Genomic DNA, 18,376 nt, shown 5'->3' on the forward strand with positions numbered 1-18,376 from the left:
CATTCATTCACACAGAATCTCTACAGTGCAGAAGGAGGCCATTCAGCTCATTGAGCCCGCACCGTCAACAATTCCACCCAGGCTCTATTCCATGTAACCCCCCATATTTACCCTACTAATCCCCTGACACTAACCTGGCTAATCCACCTATCCTGCACATCTTTGGTGCGTGGAAGGAAACTGAAGGACCCAGAGAAAACCCACACAGACATGGGGAGAATGTGCAAATTCCACACAGGCAGTCACCCGAGGCCGGAATTGAACTCAAGTGCCTGTTGCTGTGAAGTAGCAGCGCTAACCATTGTGCCATCATGTAATATAATTAGTTAGTGTAAAGAGATGCATTTATGTGTAATAGATAAGAACTTATTCATGGCAATATGAATGTCACTGGAAAGGGCAGCATTAATTGCCCATCCCTAAATGCCCACAAACAGATGTTGGTGAACCGTCTTCCTGGATTGCAGCAGTCCATGTGATGCAGGCACTCCCTCATGGCAGGAGCTTCAGGAATTTAACTCCATGACAATGACGAAATGCAACACCTTTTCCAATTCAGGGCAATATTACAGGCAGTGTGCTAATATGAAAGATTTTATTTCTAGTCAGTTTTCTTCATTGTACATAGGCAGTCAGAGCTGTGTGTAGCCTTCAAGTAATGCAAGTTTAAAGGACAGATTAAACTTTTCAAAGAGTGCACGATCTAATTCCGATCCCGTTTTAGAGCCAGACCTTCTGTATCCTATTTTCTTTTTAAGTTTTATTTGTTAGTGTCTCAAGTAGGCTTACATTAACATTGCAATGAAGTTACTGCGAAAATCCCCTAATTGCCACACTCCAGTGCCTGTTCAGGTACACTGAGGGAGAATTTTGGTATGGCTAATCCACCCAACCAGCACACCTTTTGGACTGTGGGAGGAAACTGAGGCACCTGGAGGAAACCCACACAGACATGGGGAGAACCGCTGAGGTTCTAACCACTGTGCCGTCCCATATTTTACGCTAACAACACTAGCAGACTTCACATGGTGATCTGCAGTGAAGATGAAAACTGAACATGACAATCAGCAAAACACATCACAACAAGCAACGTGGTCATAGAAAATGGCCCTAGTGGCTTACTGAGGTGTCATCTAACTCTTCAAATAATTTAGAACAATTCAGACACAAAGCGACATTACTTAAACATTTGCCTCAGCTGTAACTGAAAGCACTGTTCACATATTTCATCTGCAAAATAACAAAATCACATGAAGAAAATAGTTTATCTACATTGTTCTACATACTTAAACAAAATTTGCTTTCTCCTTTGCTATCTGTTGCTCCCCTGCAGCATTTTTAGCTAATCCAAAGTAAGTAATATAACAGTATTATCCTATCTCCAATGTTGAATGCTTTCCAGAGATATAAGCATCTTGAAGGAATTACAAAATTTCATGTTCCTGAATGAGGTAAATGGCAGGAAGACAATTAACGAGTTAACATTCTTTGGAGTATGAGTCAGAGAGTATGCAGAAATAGACCAAAGGGACAACTCAAGAACGTGCACTCACTCATGGCAGATTCTGCATTTAGGTGATATGCAAACATATTTCAGCAGAAACACAAGAACGTGCGACTCACTGCCTCAGAGCCAGCTCACTCCCTTCTTCTGGGGACAGGCACAGTCCAAACAGATCCCAGAAGGTCACTGACATCGCCACTTTCCGATGTGTGCTGGGGCTGCACACAACTCGCGCAGCAGACTGAGCTTGCATCTTCAAGACGAGTTAGGGCAATGCCAGTCAAAGCTCCATCAAAGCTCCTGAAAGCCCATTCCTGTTCATTTTGTGCCCAGCATCAAGGTCTTCTGCAGCGGAGATTCCCTACTCTTCAGAATACCACCTTGTGAAGGACTCTTCAAGCGAACACAGAAAGTGACATATCTTTGCCACATCAACAATGTTACAATGTCACGCACTAACATTATTGAAAAAAATGCTATATTCTTATTGCACATATTGTTGAATTGGTAAATAAAAGCAAAATGCCAAAGATTAAAGAACGATACATAAATTCTAAATATACCTTGTTACTGGCATTCAACAAATTCTCAGAAAGGTTGCAGGGAATGCCTCCACACCAATATGCTTACTGGATTTACAAAGACAATCACAAATTTACTTCATCGATAAATAGTTCATTATACTCATTTGTGTCTCCGTTATCTTCTTTCCTTTTCCTACACTAGTTTTGTTTTCCAATAAACTATGCGTAGGTTTGAACTCCTTAGCATGCTGCTTGTTCACTCTCCTCAGCACAACAGCCACTGTAGCGTAATCAATGCACAAAGTGTATTCGCTTATTCCATTGGTCTTGTTTCATCAGGATGGAAAGTGACAATGCTTGCACCAATAGCAGTGGAGGAACCGTTTCCTCCGGACACATGCTGCAACCTGCCCAGTTCCAATGTGCCTATTCACAATTATAAATTTGCACAATGCAAAGAAGGCAACTGTAAACGTTAATAGATGATGTCCCCTTGGGTTAGAGTAAAACCCTATCAAACCATGGCTTAACAGACAGGGAAATGCACTATCCTAAAGTTCAGATACACTGATCCTGCAGTATCTTTTCTTTTAATTAATTCACCAGATGTGGCAACGCCCAGATTTTATTGCCCATTCTTATTGCCCCTTCAAAAGATTGTGCTGAACTGTCTTCGTGAATAGTTTGCCAGGCTATTTCAAAGGGCAGTTAAGAGTCAGCCACACTGTTGTGGGTCTGGAGTCACTTGTTGGTCCCAGTAAGGACAACACATTTCTTTCCCAAAAGGACATTAGTGAATCAGATGGATTTTCAAAATCACAATAGTTTCACGATCACTATGAGCTTTTTAATTCCAGATTTATTGAATTAATTTGGTTTGATTGCTGTTATTTTTGTTAACTTTTATTTTTTTTTACTTTTTTTCCAGTTTTCCCCCATTTACTTCCCCCATCCTTCCTCAAGGCACTAACGTTTTGTTTAGGATAGATTTCACGGACACCAGTTTCACGCTGCTCCCTCACGTATGAGAAAGCTTAGGCACCATCAGCCAGCTGTGGCACTCATTGTGGAGATCATCGCTGGGTATTTCATAGCAATTCAATCAGTGAACAGGTATTAATAGCATGCAAAGTAAACTTAACGCCATGACAGCAGGAGGCTATTTAAGTTACTCACAATCTGAAAATATTCCCTCCAGAAACTGGAGTCAATCCAGGAAAGGGCAGTTCAAGTGACAGGGAGACAGTGAAATTTTATATACCCGTTAAGACTAGCAGAACGTACCATTGGCAGAATGGGATGCATGGCTTTGAAAAAAACTGTAAATCCCAGCCAAAGGCTTCATGCTTAATACGAAGATGTGAATATCAAAAATTGTTACTGATGATCTAGGAAGTTGAAAGACCTCAAAACATTTCAGGAGCAACTTCACACATCACTCAGAGGTGAGAAAGCTCTAAGTCTGAGAACTCACTGAGTTTGCCATTAATAGTTTGTGAATTAAACAGTACCAAATTGTTCTTCATTTGCACAGATGCGATCAGGCAGATCACCTGCACAGGGATCACAACATGGCTCATTGGTAATGACACTGATGTGAAGCTGATACTGTCAGGTGATGTTTGGTTCAAGCTTCGCGATTGTAATTTTTTTCATGGTATTAGCTTACTCTTCAACAACAGCATCTGACAAACGCTTAGGTTTTCACAGTTCAACCGTAGAAAATCTATATTGCAAACTAGTAAGAAGTCACACTTATGACTTATATGTCATTTTGCCCCACATTGGGTACCATTATTTTCGGGCAGCACAGTGGCACAGTGGTTAGCCCTGCTGCCTCATAGTGTCAGGGACCCGGATTCGATTCCCAGCTTGGGTCACTGTCAGTGTGGAGTCTGCACATTCTCCTAGTGTCTGCATGGGTTTCCTCCAGGTGCTCTGGCTTGCTCTCACAGTCCAAAAGACTTGTTGGTTAAGTGCTTTGACTATGCTAAACTCTCCTTCAGTGTACCCGAACAGGCGCTGGAATGTGGCAACTAGGGGATTTTCAAAGTAACTTCATTGCAGTATTAATGTAAACCTACTTGTAACACTAATAAACTTTAGCTGAACCTTAATAAAAATTCAATGTGAATGGAATCGGCTGCCGTCAGTGGTGGTGGAGGCGAACTCGCTGGGGTCTTTTAAAAGACTTCTGGATGAGTATATGGGATTTAGTGGGATTGGGGGTTATAGATAGGTCTATGGATTGGTAGGTGTTGATGTGATCGGCGCAACTCATGGGCCGAAGGGCCTGTTTGTGCTGTAGTGTTCTATGTTCTATGTTAAAAGCACATACACATACTATTTAAATGCTGCAGTTCAGTGAAATTTTTTCTCTAGAAACTGTGAGGTTTGCTCCAATGAAAGATTTAATTTATTTGACGATTCATTTATTCCATTTTAAAGTAAAATTTTTCTAAAAATACTTGTGATGTGTAAACTGCTTCATATGACAGTCTTTATCCCTCATGACTGAAAAAAATCAAAATATGGTAAACGTGAAGAATTAAGTTACAACTTTTTCTTAACTAACTTCTTGTTGTAACATTAACTCTCATATCTAGGAGTTTTTTAATACTCTTTTATAGGATGTGAACATCGCTGGCTAGGCCAGCATTTATTGCCTATTTCATAAGACGGTGGTGATGTGCTGCTTAGAAAACAGAGTTAAGAGGTGCATTTTCAGGGTGTATCACAGGGATCAGTGCTGGGGCCACAATCATTTGCAATCTATATTAATGACTTGGACAAAGGAAGTAAATGTACGATTGGCAAGTTTGTGGATAATAGAAAAATAGATGGGAAGGCAAGTTTTTGATTTGATTTATTATTGTCACATGCATTAGTATACAGTGGAAAATATTGTTTCTTGCGTGCCATACAGACAAAACATACCGATCGTAGAGAAGGAAATGAGAGCGTGCAGAATGTAGTGTTACAGTCATAGCTAGGGCGTAGAGGAAGTTCAACTTAATGCAAGGTTTGAAAAACCATTCAGAAGTCTGATGGCAGCAGGGAAGAAGCTGTTCTTGAGTCGGTTGGTACATGACCTCAGACTTTTGTATCTTTCTCCCAAATGAAAAAGGTGGAAGAGAGAATGTCTGGGGTGTGTGGGGTCCTCAATTATGCTGGCTGCTTTACCCAGGCAGTGAGAAGTTTAGACAGAGCCAATGAACAGTGATGGACTGGGTGAAGATGACGCAAAGAACGATGTAGATAGGTTAAGTGAGCGAGTAAAAACATGGCAGATGAAATAGAACGCAGGAAAATGTGAAGTTAAGCACATTGGTAGGAAGAATAAAGGAGCTGAGTACTTTTGAAATGGAGAAAGACAGCAGAAAACTGCAGCACAGAGGGATTTGGAGGTCCTCATGCATAAAAGCTAGTATGCAAGTTCAGCAGATCATTGGGAAGGCAAATGGAATGTTAGCCTTTACTTCAAAGGGAGTAGATTATAAAGTAGGGAAGTTTTGCTAAAACTATATAAGGTTAGTTTGACCACACCTGAAATATCGCGAACAGTTTTATTCCCCTTACCAAAAGAAAGATATGCTAGCAGTCCAAGAAGATTTATTAGGTTGATCCCGGGTATGGAGGGATTTTCTTATGAGGAGAGGTTAAGTAGGTTGCATCTCTATTTATTGGAGTTTAGAGGAATGAGAGGCGGCCTTATCGTGACATAGGATTCTCAGAGAACTTGACAGGATGGACGCTGAGAGGACGTTTCCTCTTGTAGGAGAGTCTCGGATCAGAGGGCATAATCTCAGCATAAAGGGATTACTCATTTAAAAGATAGAGAAAAAAATCCTTCACTGAGAAGGTAAAGAATTTATAAAATTCTTTCCTGCAGAGAGCTGTAGTGGCTGGGTCATTAAGTATGTTCAAGGCTGAGATAGACATGTCCTTAATCGGTGAGGGAATCAAGGGTTTTGGAGATGAGGCAGGAAAGTGGAGTTGAGGATTATCAGCTCAGCCATGATTTCATTGAATGGCAGCGCAGATTTAATGGTTCAAATGGCCTACTTCCGCTCCTACGTCTATTGGTCATCTTGAATCAATGCAGTCCATGTGTTATAAGAACACCCACAGTGCTACTAGGGAGGGAATCCAAGATTTCTGACCTAGCAACAATGAAGGGTGATATATTTCCAAGTCAGGATGGTGTGTGGTGTGGAGGGGAACTTGGAGATGGTGTTGTTCCCATGCACCTGCTGCCCTTGTCCTTCTAGATGACAGAGGTCACAAGTTTGGAATGTGTTGTTGAGAGAGCCTTGGTGAGTTGTTGCAGTGCATCTTATAGATGATACATGTTGCTGCCAGTGTGCATCAGAGACAGAGGGCCTGGATGTTTAAGGTGGTTAGTGAGTGGGGTGCCAATCAAATGGACTGCTTTGTCTTGGATGGTGTCAAGCTTCGTGTGTGTTGTTGGAGCTGAATTCATCTGGAAAGTAGAGAATATCCTATTACACTCCTGATTTGTGCCTTATATACATGGTGGGTAGCTTTTGATGAGTCAAGAGGTAAGTTATTCTCCGCAAAATTCCCAGCTTCCACCCTGCCCTTGTGTCCATTCTGTTTATTTAGCTAATTCAGTTCAGTTTCTGGTCAATGATAACCTCCAGGTTGTTGATAATGGCACTGAGTGATGGTATGATATTGAATGTCATGGGTACATAGTTAGATTCTCTATTGCTGGAAATGGTAATTGCCTGACACATGTGTTTGTCTTGACATTGATGTTCCTCAATGTTAACACAGATGTTGGCCTGTTTTATTTTGAGCAATTAAATATTGGGGAAAAGAATGTCACCAGAACATATTAAGCCTTTGCCCACTAATATTGGCAGCAGTTATTTCTAAGCCTACACTTAAAGCACTCATATTGGGACCCAGGTTTGATTCCCGGGTTGGGTCACTGTTTGTGCAGAATCTGCATGTTCTCCCTATGTCTGCGTGAGTCTCCTCCGGTTTCTTCCCACCATTCAAAAGACATGCGGGTTAGGTGCATTGGGCATGTTAAATTCTACCTCAGGTGAACCCGAACAGGTGCCCAAGAGCGGCGACGGGGAAATTTTCACAATAACTTCATTGCAGTGTTAATGTAAGCCTACTTGTAGCGTTAATAAAATAAACTTTAAACTTTATCAGACATAAAACAACTTTAAAAACAGAAAAAATTCTTCCCCATTTCAGTAACTGCAATGGATGTCCATGATTTTTGCAGGAAGATGACCATCCATGTTGGCATGTGCTTTCTGAGTCAGGTTGGAAGTACTTCCACAAGCGGTGGCTCATAACATAAGACTTGCCATGTCTGAGCTTGATGCTGAGTACTGAGTTTTGCATAAGTTCTCTTTGTCCTTCAGCACATCACACAATTACATTGTCCTATCCTTGCTCATTATGCAGTAAGCAATGCTGGAAGGCACACGGGTGAATACATTTGGCCTCAGTTTTGAGTCCCGCCCACCCAGTGTTTAAAACAGCAATGTTTGAGATGACATGTGAAGGTGGAACATAGGACAAGCTATGACAGGAGAGGAGAGCCGCGGCACCTGTTGAAAGCACAGCTCAGCAGGGAAGCTCAGCAAGGAGTTAATGTCTGCTTGAAAGGAGGAAGAGAGAGAAAACTGGCAAGGTAGAGGGAGTAAATGCACAAGTGGATTAATTATTAACGCTCTCAGAAAATTCATCAGAAATGAGCTTCAGAACTGCCTAATGCTGGCAGATTGTTTCTATTTCCTTTGATTTGTGAAGTGAGATAGTTCAATCAAATCCTATCACAGCACCTTCAGATGGTGGAATCTGGGGTTGTGAGACACGCACTAAGAATAGAATTTCTCATTGTTAAAAGTTAACCAAACTCATTATTGTGCTCTGAACAGTTCCAGCTCTGGCGTCACTGCAAACCTTATCACATTTTGCTTACGTCGATTTTTTTTCAATAAATTTAGTGCGGACAGATCTACACATGTCAGGAGTCCAATCTCATAATTTTCCTCAATACGAATATATTATTCTGTCCATAGTCGAAAATACAATGATTGATTTTACTTCTGGCATCTCGAGCTGGGATGTAACTTTATAAATTTAAATGATATTTAAATACAATTCGGTGAATTATATTTAAATTTCATTTAAAAAGCAGGATATGTAATGTATAAATAATTCTAAGTCAGATTTTTTGTTCTGGTCTTGACTGCAGGTTCAATGGAAAATACTTTGTATTCAAGCATTCTTCTACATAAAGCAAACATTGTTGTCCCCAGTTTTCTAGCCCAAAAGTAAAAATCAACAATACGCGGATAAGACAAACATACTCCCACCTACAAACAGCACTTGATGGCAGAACTTCGAATACTTTAGCAACTTAATAATAAGATTTGCAAGAGTTGCAAGGAAAAAATGCACTTTTATGGTCCGAAGAGCAATCTCCTGATTCAAACTTGCTGACGTGCTTGCATAGTGATATTGTCACTGGATTAGGATCCAGAGACCCAGGGTAATGCTCTGGGTACTGGGCTCAAATCTCACCACGGCAAATGGTGAAATTTGAATTCAAAAGATCTGGAATTAAAAGTCTAATGATGACCATGAATCCACCAATCGATCGTCATTAAAACCCATCTGGTTCACTAATATGCTTTAGGCAAGGGAATCTGCCATTCTTACCTGGCCCTGAGCAACATGTAACTGCAGCCCCACAGCAATGCGGTTGACCCTCTGAAATAGCCCACCAAACCACTCAGTTCAAGGGCAATTAGGAACGGACGCTAAATGCTGGCCCAACCAGTGATGCTCACATTTTATGAATGAATTTTAAAAATCTTTTGTTGCTCCCTGGGAAATGTTTTGAAACGTGCACTGATTTTTTAAGTAATTAAATTTCCCATGAAAAATGATAGAGTGGTTACACCACAGAAACGGTATTCGGCCTGCCTGTCCATGCTGACCCTCGGCAAGGGCAACTCGGCAAGTCCCATGCCTTTGTCATATTCTTGTAGCCCTGAAAATTCTTCTCCCTTCAGATCACTAACTAATTCTCTTTTGAAAGCCAAGATCCCAACCACTCTGAACTCAGCGAAGCTTTCCACATGTGGCCAGTTGGTATTCCCTGGTTCTCAATCCTTCCGCCAATAGGAACAGCTTCGCCCTGTCCACTCTGTCCAGAGCTCTTGAGATTCCGTACACCTCTATCAAATCTTGTCTCAACGATCTCTTTTCTAAAGCAAACTTCTCCAGCTCCACCAGTCTATCCATAGGACTGAAGTCTCCCCATCCTTGGATCCATTTTCATCAACCTTTTCTGCACCCTCTCCAATGCCTTCTAATCCTTCCTAAACAGCCCAGAATCAGGCCCAATACAGAGTCGAGCGTAGGCTAAATCAACGTCTTATAAAGGCTCACTTTTCACAGAATCATAGACTATCTACAATGCAGAAGGAGGCAGTTCGGCCCATTGGGCTCACTGGCAATGATCCTATCCAGGCCCAATCCCCATAACCCAACATATTTTCCCCGATCATCCCCCTGACACTAAGGGGCAATTTAACATGGCCAATCCACGTAACCTGCACATCTTCAGAGTATGGGAGGAAACCGGAGCACTCGGAGGAAACCCGTGCAGACACGGGGAGACAGTCACCCAAGGCCAGGATTGAACCCAGGTCCCTGGTGCTGTGAGACAGAAGTGCTAACCATTGTGCCACCTTTTGTACTCTAATAACCCAGATTTTCGCTATGACAAGCAAAACGGCCAAATATTCCAAGTCCTGCTCCACTAAATTCTGCATTTCCTGTTTTCATGGGGACGGGACTGGATTCCGGCTGGGGTTTGCGGTTTACAGGGGCAGTTGGCCCCATCGATCGACCAGGAGGGTGAAAGCCGAAATGGTAATACTGTGAAAGTTGCCTCCCTATGTCCTAATGAAAAATATTCCATATGGATTACAACAGTATGTTCACATAATTACAACACAGACTCATCAGCTACTTTCAACTACAGAATGCCTGCAACTGAATACCAGCTAAAACCCAAAGATGATTAAATGTCAGTTTTTTTTTAAATTCAGCCCATGCAAATCCAGTTTAAAAATAAAATGACAAAGCAGTCAATTCTTTGCATCGCATTGGGAGCTTCTCTGTAAACACAATGAGCTGAAGGAGGAGTTTTTTTTTAAAAACTTGACGCTTACCTAGAAACATGCTGAGCTTGCATGAGGGTGATTACGTTTCCAGCGGACTATTACGCATGAAGGATAACAGCAAAGAAAACAAATAATGCAGGAAGAGAAATGAAGCATCACCAAAGAGGTTAAAGAAAAGGACACAGATGAGCAATAGCTGAGTTGTTTTCTTCTGGGGAATCATGTGCATTTAGTCCCCCCCACCTCCTGTGTATTTGATGTGAACTAACACACTCTGCCTGCATAAACCACTGTATTGCAGTCCTACAGTTGTAAGTAATGCAATGAAATGTAATAGAGCAGGCACATTTTTAGATGCATAATTAAGTCACAGGGTGCTCCCATTCCCCGCCCCCGCCTTCCCCAAGGTCAATCTCCTCCTGCAAACCAACCAAACAAATATTCACATTACTGCTAATAAGTAGGTATTCCTGACGTAGGAGAAAGCCTACAGCCAGAATTGCTACTCTGCAAATTCACGCGTGCGGATCTTCCACACGCACAATTATTCCAACGTTCCTGCTGGTGCACTGAGACAACCCCAGCAATACCCGACAGGAATCTGGAACATGGGAAAACAGTATGTCGAAAGTAGTTCCACAAAACAAATGGGTTGTTGTACACAGCAGACTGCCACTCTGCAAATGAATGGAGGAAAGTTAGCCCTGTTTCCTTCAATGGGCTACATGGATTTATTTTGGTTTCAATCTTATAAAGTATCCCCCCTTTCCAAGTGAACAACACAGGAGGTATATCGAACAATCTGAATATAGCAACGGTGAACTGGCAGCAATGAAAGCAAATCCATAGCAAAGCTTAGAAATATAAATTACACGCATAGCTTAAAAGAAATGTGACAGCAGGGAGCAGACTTCTGGCTTTTAACACATTGTTCATGTTCAACTGACTGAATAAACAATGGCTCTCACAGGTCAGGAGATCTCAAGAGCTCTAAAGTGCATTCATCCTCGTAACACACTTCCCAACATCTGATTCTATCACAGAGTCATTATTCGTTTGGTGGTACAGAACTTGAGTGTTGCTGAAATAAAAAGGCATGCTTTTGTTTGGTTGCAAGGAAAGGCTCAAGGTGTGGATGAGTTCCCTCTGTCTGCAAAGGATAGGGCCGTGTGGGTGAATATCTGTGGCTTCCAGCATGCCTAAGTGAGCCACAATGCACGCCCAACTGGCAATCTTAAATTGGTTTTCAGTGTAATATTTAGCAGGTGTTGTCCAATCACACCTGTCGATTGTGCTAAGAATTGTACTGAGCTTATCCACAAATTGTGTCAACTAAACAAGTTTAGGCAACAGTCACTCCCTGGTTCATTCCTGTCCACCTGCTCAATGTGAATTTGAACAAAGTTGGGCAGTTAACTGTTCCATGCTGTATTCCCCATGGCAACACCTCGTCCTGAGTCCACCAGCCAACCAATTACTTCCCATGCAGTATAAATTGTTGTCCCTGCTATTGCTGGAAAAATATTGCGAGTTATCCTGATGTGTGTAAGACAAAAAGCTTTGATAGCATGTCTTTCTTTCCTGCAAGAGTAGTGATTACGGCACACACAAGCAGGCCATCCAGCCCATTATTTCCATACCAGCTATCTTAATGTGTATTTACAATGCTCTCAGTTTTTTACTTCCAGGCAGTCATACCGGACAGCTGTGTAATATTCCACAAACGCTAGCCAAAGAGAATTCAGCAGTGATATAACAAATTACACTCGTTAGTATTTGATAAGATGACGACTTTTCATGTGGTCAGGAATCCCACAAAGGCATCGAACTGCAATGTTGAAAGTCGCCTTGGCCACCAGACCTTAGCCCATTGTTTCACTTAACCAGCATAACTGGTGCTGTTTGGTGGTGCCAACTATAGCTGTTCACCACAATTCAGTATGCTAACTATCTATGTCCTCCTTGTCCTTTCAATCCAATTGATTATTCCAACCTCCTTTCTACCCTATACCTTTAGGGAATCATCTATTTTTTTCCACCTCAAAACAGGTAGCACATCTGTTGCAACTGCTCTTCCTTCCATGCCCTTTTGGTCATTTCTGCAGCACCCCAAAAGTTCCATCTTTGATATTCATCTGCATGGTCCCTCATGCCATGTGACGTGCTAGATTCCAAATAAGCGCTGCCAACTCCAGCTTTTGGCTTTAGGCTGCCCTCTTCAACTCCAAAATTGTTGATGTACCATCTAATTACCCATCCAACAATGAACTGTAAATAAATCAGGACTTTTCGAGCACTGGAACAGCTTAAGCCATCTTGCTCCGATTTATCTAGGGACTTTGCACATTAGCCATTGATTCTATTGCCTTTCCTAGCTGCTCATTCAGGGAGAACATTGAATTCCAGATCTGATTTGACTCGAGCAAAAAGTCTTGGACTTCCCATCTGATCCCTCATTAAGATCATCTGCCTCCACCTAACAAATACCACCAGCCTTTATCTGTCCACTGCCATTGCCTTTATCTTCTCCAAAATACTCCACACTGGCTTCCCAAGCTTCATTCTACACAAACTCTAACTCACCTTATCTTGTAATAAGTCTCACTCACCTATCATTGCTGCCCTTGTTGAGCACATACATGCATCTCCAAGTAACCTTTAATATGGTGTCTAAATCCCTACAGTCTCGCTACATTCTACTACTATGACTTCCTACTGTCCTGTGGCCCCAAAACACAAGTTCCAGTTATCAAAAGAGAAAACGCTGGAAAGTCTCAGCAGGTCTGGTAGCATCTATAAGGAGAGAAGAGAGCTGACGTTTCGAGTCCAGATGACCCTTCGCCAAAACTCCTCCAGATATCTGACTCTGCTGTACTTGGTGACTCCCCCCTCCCCCGCCCCACCCCTCTAATATCATTATTGTCAGCTGTATGACCACCCCCACCCCCCCAACCCCAGCATTCTCTCCATTAACCCCTGTATCATGCTACATTTCTTCCCACCTTCATAAAGCTACTTAAAACTTATGGCCACTGCTCTGGCCATCCCTTATTAATTCCTGTTCTGTCTCCCAGGGCATTTGCCAAATCCCTCAGGGCAGTTTGATCCAGTAAAGAAATTATACAACAATAAATCATTTTCTGGCTATGAGTGGACTATTTTTTTCCATGTGGCCACATGGCAGCAATGTTGCTTTTAAATGACTGACCTGGACGAATAATCTGCTGGCACGTAGGTGTGCAGTCAAATGCCTCAGTGTTGGTGTTCAGGAGCAACCGCTCTCTGTAGGCAAATCATGTCCATCTGCAGCTGGTCCAGTGCTGCTCAGTGCTCTGGGCCAACCCCCAAGAGATTAAATGAGGCGAATTCGGAATGCCAGCAATCCCAGTGGAGAAGCGATTCTGCAACACAACATGCAAAAGAGAGAATTTCACGTCAACTTCAATTTCACAGCACAAGAAAGCGTTTTTCCATCACCACAACTTTCTAGTTAATAGTTCAGTCATCCGTAAAGTTGTCAATGTTTCAGGAACTGCACTTTTTTTTAAATTGATTAGCTGCCTTTGATCCTTCAGTCAAGGACATTGTGCTAGGTTTGGAAAGCAATTTTCACCAACTTGGCTATGGGTTTACAATGCATGAAGACAATGGGTTGAAAGAATGCCATGAAAAAGGTTAGCTACCCCCAATCAGATCTTCCAGTTTCCAACCCTCCAACGCCTTCACCTGGTTCATTTCACACACTTCCTTTCCCTTCCTTGACCTTTCTGCCTCCATTTCCAGCAGGAGATTATCTCCCAATGTCCATTGCAACCCCATTGACTCCCACAGCTATCTGGACTACAGCTCTTCACACCCTACATCCTGTAAGGACACCATCCCTTTTTCTCAGCTCCTTTGCCTCCGTCCCATCTGTTCCAGTGATGCCACTTTCCAAAGTGATGCTTCGAATATGTGCTCCTTTTTCCTCAACCATGGATTCCCATCTACAGTTATTAACAGGGTCCCCAACCGCACACAGTCCAGCTCCCACACCCTTCCCCTCTCGCCCAGAACAAGGATAGAGTCCCCCTTGTTCTCACATTTCAGCCCACCAGCCTCCACATGCAAAGCATAATCCTCTGCCATTTTCACCAACTCCAGCATAACGCCACCACCAAACACACCTTCCCTTCACTCCCTCTGTCAGCATTTCGCAGAGACCGTTCCCTCCGGGATAATTTAGTCCACTCATCCACGATACCCAACACTTCTCCCATCACTCATGGTACCTTCCCACGCAATTGATGAAGGCGCAACACCTGTCCCTTTACTTCTTCCATGTTTACTATTCAAGGTCCAAAACATTCATTCCAGGTTAAGCAGCCTTTCCCTTGCGCCTCTTTCAATTTGGTCTACTGCATTCGCTGCTCCCAATGTGGTCTCCTCTATAGCAGAGAGACCAAGTGTAGATTGGATGATCGCTTTGCTGAGGACCTTTGGTTTGTGTGCAATCAGAACCCTGACCTTCCTTAACATGACAGACAAGGACATGTCTGTCCTTGGCCTGCTGCAATGTTCCAGTGAAGCTCAACGCAAACAGGAGGAACAGCATCTCATCTTCCGGCCAGGCACATTACAGCCTTGCGGCCTCAACATCGAATTCAACAACTTCAGATGATTAGCTCTACCCCACCTCAACCTCTTCATTTTCATTTTGTTTAATTTTTTTTACTGTTCTCTACCTTTTATTTCTCTGTTGTTTTTCTTCACTCCCCCCCAACAACTCTTTCCCCTTACTTTATCCTCCCTTTCTTTACCTTCCCCCCCCTTTGCTTCCCCCTTTTCTAAATTTTACCTCTCCCCCCACCCCTTCCCAACATCTTCATCTGTCACAGTTTACCCTCTGATTTCAGTTTCTCTGCCATTTGGCCATTCACATCCTTTATTATCTCTGTAGACTGCCATTAGCAGTCTTTTCCCCTGATTTCTGTGGCTATGACTCATCTTTCATTCCCACACTCACGCTTTCTACGTATTTTAGCTTTGACAAAAGGTCATCTGGACTCGAAACATCAGTTCTTTTCTTTCCTTACAGATGCAGCCAGACCTGCTGAGATTTTTCAGCATTTTTTCTTCTGGTTTTAGATTCCAATATCTGCTTTAATTTGTTTTTTATTTTAATCAGATCTTTATTATATTTGTATTATTGAGATTTCCAATATAAAAATCAACCTGCCTCCTTCTTGAGCAAATGGAAAATTTTGAATCCACTGAAGCTCTGGTAGACATTGTGCGATGTTAATGTACCTTTAAGAAAAGTATTTTTTTTAAATCATGTTCTCTGCAGTTTATATGTTTCATGATTGCCAAGCTGTCTGCTTAGAATCCTTTTATTGCTGCTTCAATGGTTTAAATGGGGTTTTGTTTATTTTTACTCTGGGCTTCATGCAGTGTTTGGAATTTTACCAACTTCTGTATTATTAGGGGGAATAATGATTGACAAGTCAGGTGACAGGAGTTCTTTCATTTTCAATTTTGGGCTGCTCGCTGGTGCTTTAGTTGAGAAGGTGTTTGGACATCAGACTGAAAAGCAGTGTTTCGCGTCCTCTCTCCATGGTATTGTAAATTCTGTTGGCTCGTTGGAAGAAGGTCTTCTTGCCTTACTGGAATGGATGTTCTGCTGTTGCTCGTACCTAATCTCTGCAGACTCAGAGAGCAGAAAAACACGCCAAACCCAAGGCCTTCACTCTGCTGCTCTCCAATGACCAGACCTGCATCCCTGGGGCTGGAGCCTTCTGCTTCCCCAGCTCCCAACCCGTCTGGCCCAGAGAGTTGTGACCTCCTGCAGGCTCCAAGCATTTACCCACTCCCCCCTTCTATAGTCGCCCCACATTCCTAAAAATCAAACCACTACCTAAAAATCACTAACTCTGCTCTGTTAAATTTACGTGGAGATATAGAGATCATCCAACCTCCGAATGAAGACCCGACCTAGCAGTTACCCCGAGGACCCTAACACATGGACCTGGACATCGGCTCATCCACGATAATGGCCGCAGGCACATTATTGACTTACTTCGACCCATCCACGTCAGAATGTAGTCTAGACATCCTCCAATCTCCAAAGTCAAACCACAGCACGACAGCGATCTGGAAAGCCTGGCCACGCAGACCCATCTACCGCCGCAAGAACCACAAACAAGACAACAAATCCTCCAAACATACACCGACCAGAGCGAAGAACATCATTGGACACACCTATACCTTTAATACCGCATATTATTCTCACCACCTCTCGGGCCCAAAAAGAAGCGGTCACTCCAGGAAGCGAGGAAAATGGTCTGCAAGTGAGAGTGAAACAATGCAGTCCCAAGCCTTCTAATCAACACGCTGTGATGCCCAGATGTACCACACTGGCGAGTTTCTGCTCCCTGGATCTAAAATACATTACATTAAAATGCCACCCCTATTACCTTCCACAGGCATTCACCTCCGTTATCCTGACAGCAGTTTACATCCCATCCTACGTGGATGTGAAGACCGCGTTGGAGGAAATACACACCACCACAAATAGCCTTGAGACGAAACATCCCGAGGCCCTGTTCATCGTGGCCGGGGACTTCAATTAGACCAAGCCCAAGAGCCACCCAGATACCATCAACACACCTCCTATTCTACTCGAGGACTAAACATCCTAATCCACTGCTACACAAATATCAAAAATGCGTACCACTCTATCGCCTGCCTGCACTTTGGCAAATCAGACCAAAAGGCTGTGCTCCTGCTCCCAGCTTACAAGCAAAAATTTAAACGGGAGAATCCATCAAAGAAAGTCACGCAATGTTGGCCTGAGGAATCAGATGATCTCCTACGTGACTGCTTAAAATCAGTAGACCGATCAGTAGTCTGTACGCCACTACAGTAACTGACTTCTTTAGTAAGTGTGTAGAAGACTGCGTGCCCAAGAAGTTCCTCATGCACTTACGACTGTGTGGTCAAATTCCCCACCAACTCGATTTTCAAGTTTGCTGATAACACCACCATTGTGGGTCGGATTTTAAACAATGACAAGACGGAGTACAGGAATGAGATAGAGGATCTGGTGACTTGGTGCGATGACAATAATCTCTATCTCAATATCAACAAAATGAAGGAGATAGTCATCAACTTCAGGGTGTGGAGTGAAGGACATTTCTCTGTCAACATCAATGGGGGTGAATTAGAAATAGTTGCGAGCTTCAAATTTCTATGTATCCAGATCACCAACAGCCTGTCCTGGTCCTCCCATGCCAATACTATAGTTAAGAGAGTCCACCAATGCCTCTACTTTCTCAGGAGACGAAGGAAATTTGGCATGTCCACTACAACTCTCAACAACTTTCACAGATGCTCCATAGAAAGCATTCTTTCTAGTTGTATCACAGCTTGGTATCGCTCCTGTTCTGTCCAAGACCACATTAAACTACAAAGGGTCGTGAATGGAGCTCAGTCTATCACTCAAACCAGCCTCCCTTCCATTGACTCTGTCCACACTTCCTGCTGCCTCAGAAAAGCAGCCAGCACAATCAAAGACCCCTCGTACCCCGGACATACTCTCTTCTTACCTTCTTTCATCAGGAAAAAGATACAAAAGTCTGAGGGCATGTACCAACCAACTCAAAAACAGCTTCTTCCCTGCTACTTTCAGACTTCCAAATGGATTTACCTCACATTAAGTTGATCTTTCTCTACACACTAGTTATGACTGTAACACTACAGTCTGCACTCTCTCCTTTCCTATAGATGGTACGCTCTGTTTGCATAGTGCACAAGAAATAATACTTTTCATTGTATACTAATACATGTGACAATAATAAATCAAATCAAACTAGATCAAGCATTGCATCTGTCTCTCGCAGTGGCTCGGTGGCTGAAAGCTAGAGACGTTATCTCTACCTTAAGGGCTGCAGTAAGTTACTCAGCTGGGAAGTCAGAGTTTCAATTCTCCATTCCAGCATCACATGAGCATTCGTATTTTCTTGCTAAACCTATGGAAGGTGTATGTTTATTAGGAAGCTTGTTTGGTTGAAAGTTTCATAGCGTTCTTAAGGTTTATACAATATCATGGGTCTTTTTCTCATTTCTAATTAGGAAAGGTTATTGCTTTTTTTTATTCGCTCGTGGGACATGGGCTTTGC

At 42.7% G+C, this 18,376-nt stretch overlaps 1 protein-coding gene across 2 annotated transcripts in view; it reads right to left on the minus strand.

Annotated features, from left to right (window-relative positions):
- The window catches only part of jade1 (jade family PHD finger 1), a 129,118-nt gene that overhangs the window by 80,603 nt on the left and 30,139 nt on the right, over positions 1-18,376 (minus strand). For both annotated transcript variants that reach the window (XM_080194574.1, XM_080194565.1), the window contains exon 2: positions 13,426-13,618. The gene's annotated coding sequence lies outside the window, so the exon portion shown is untranslated. The remainder of the gene's footprint in view (positions 1-13,425; positions 13,619-18,376) is intronic.

This window comes from Carcharhinus amblyrhynchos, chromosome 1 (assembly GCF_965287045.1).
Source record: "Carcharhinus amblyrhynchos chromosome 1, sCarAmb.v2.hapA, whole genome shotgun sequence".
Classification (NCBI taxonomy): Eukaryota; Metazoa; Chordata; class Chondrichthyes; order Carcharhiniformes; family Carcharhinidae; genus Carcharhinus; species Carcharhinus amblyrhynchos.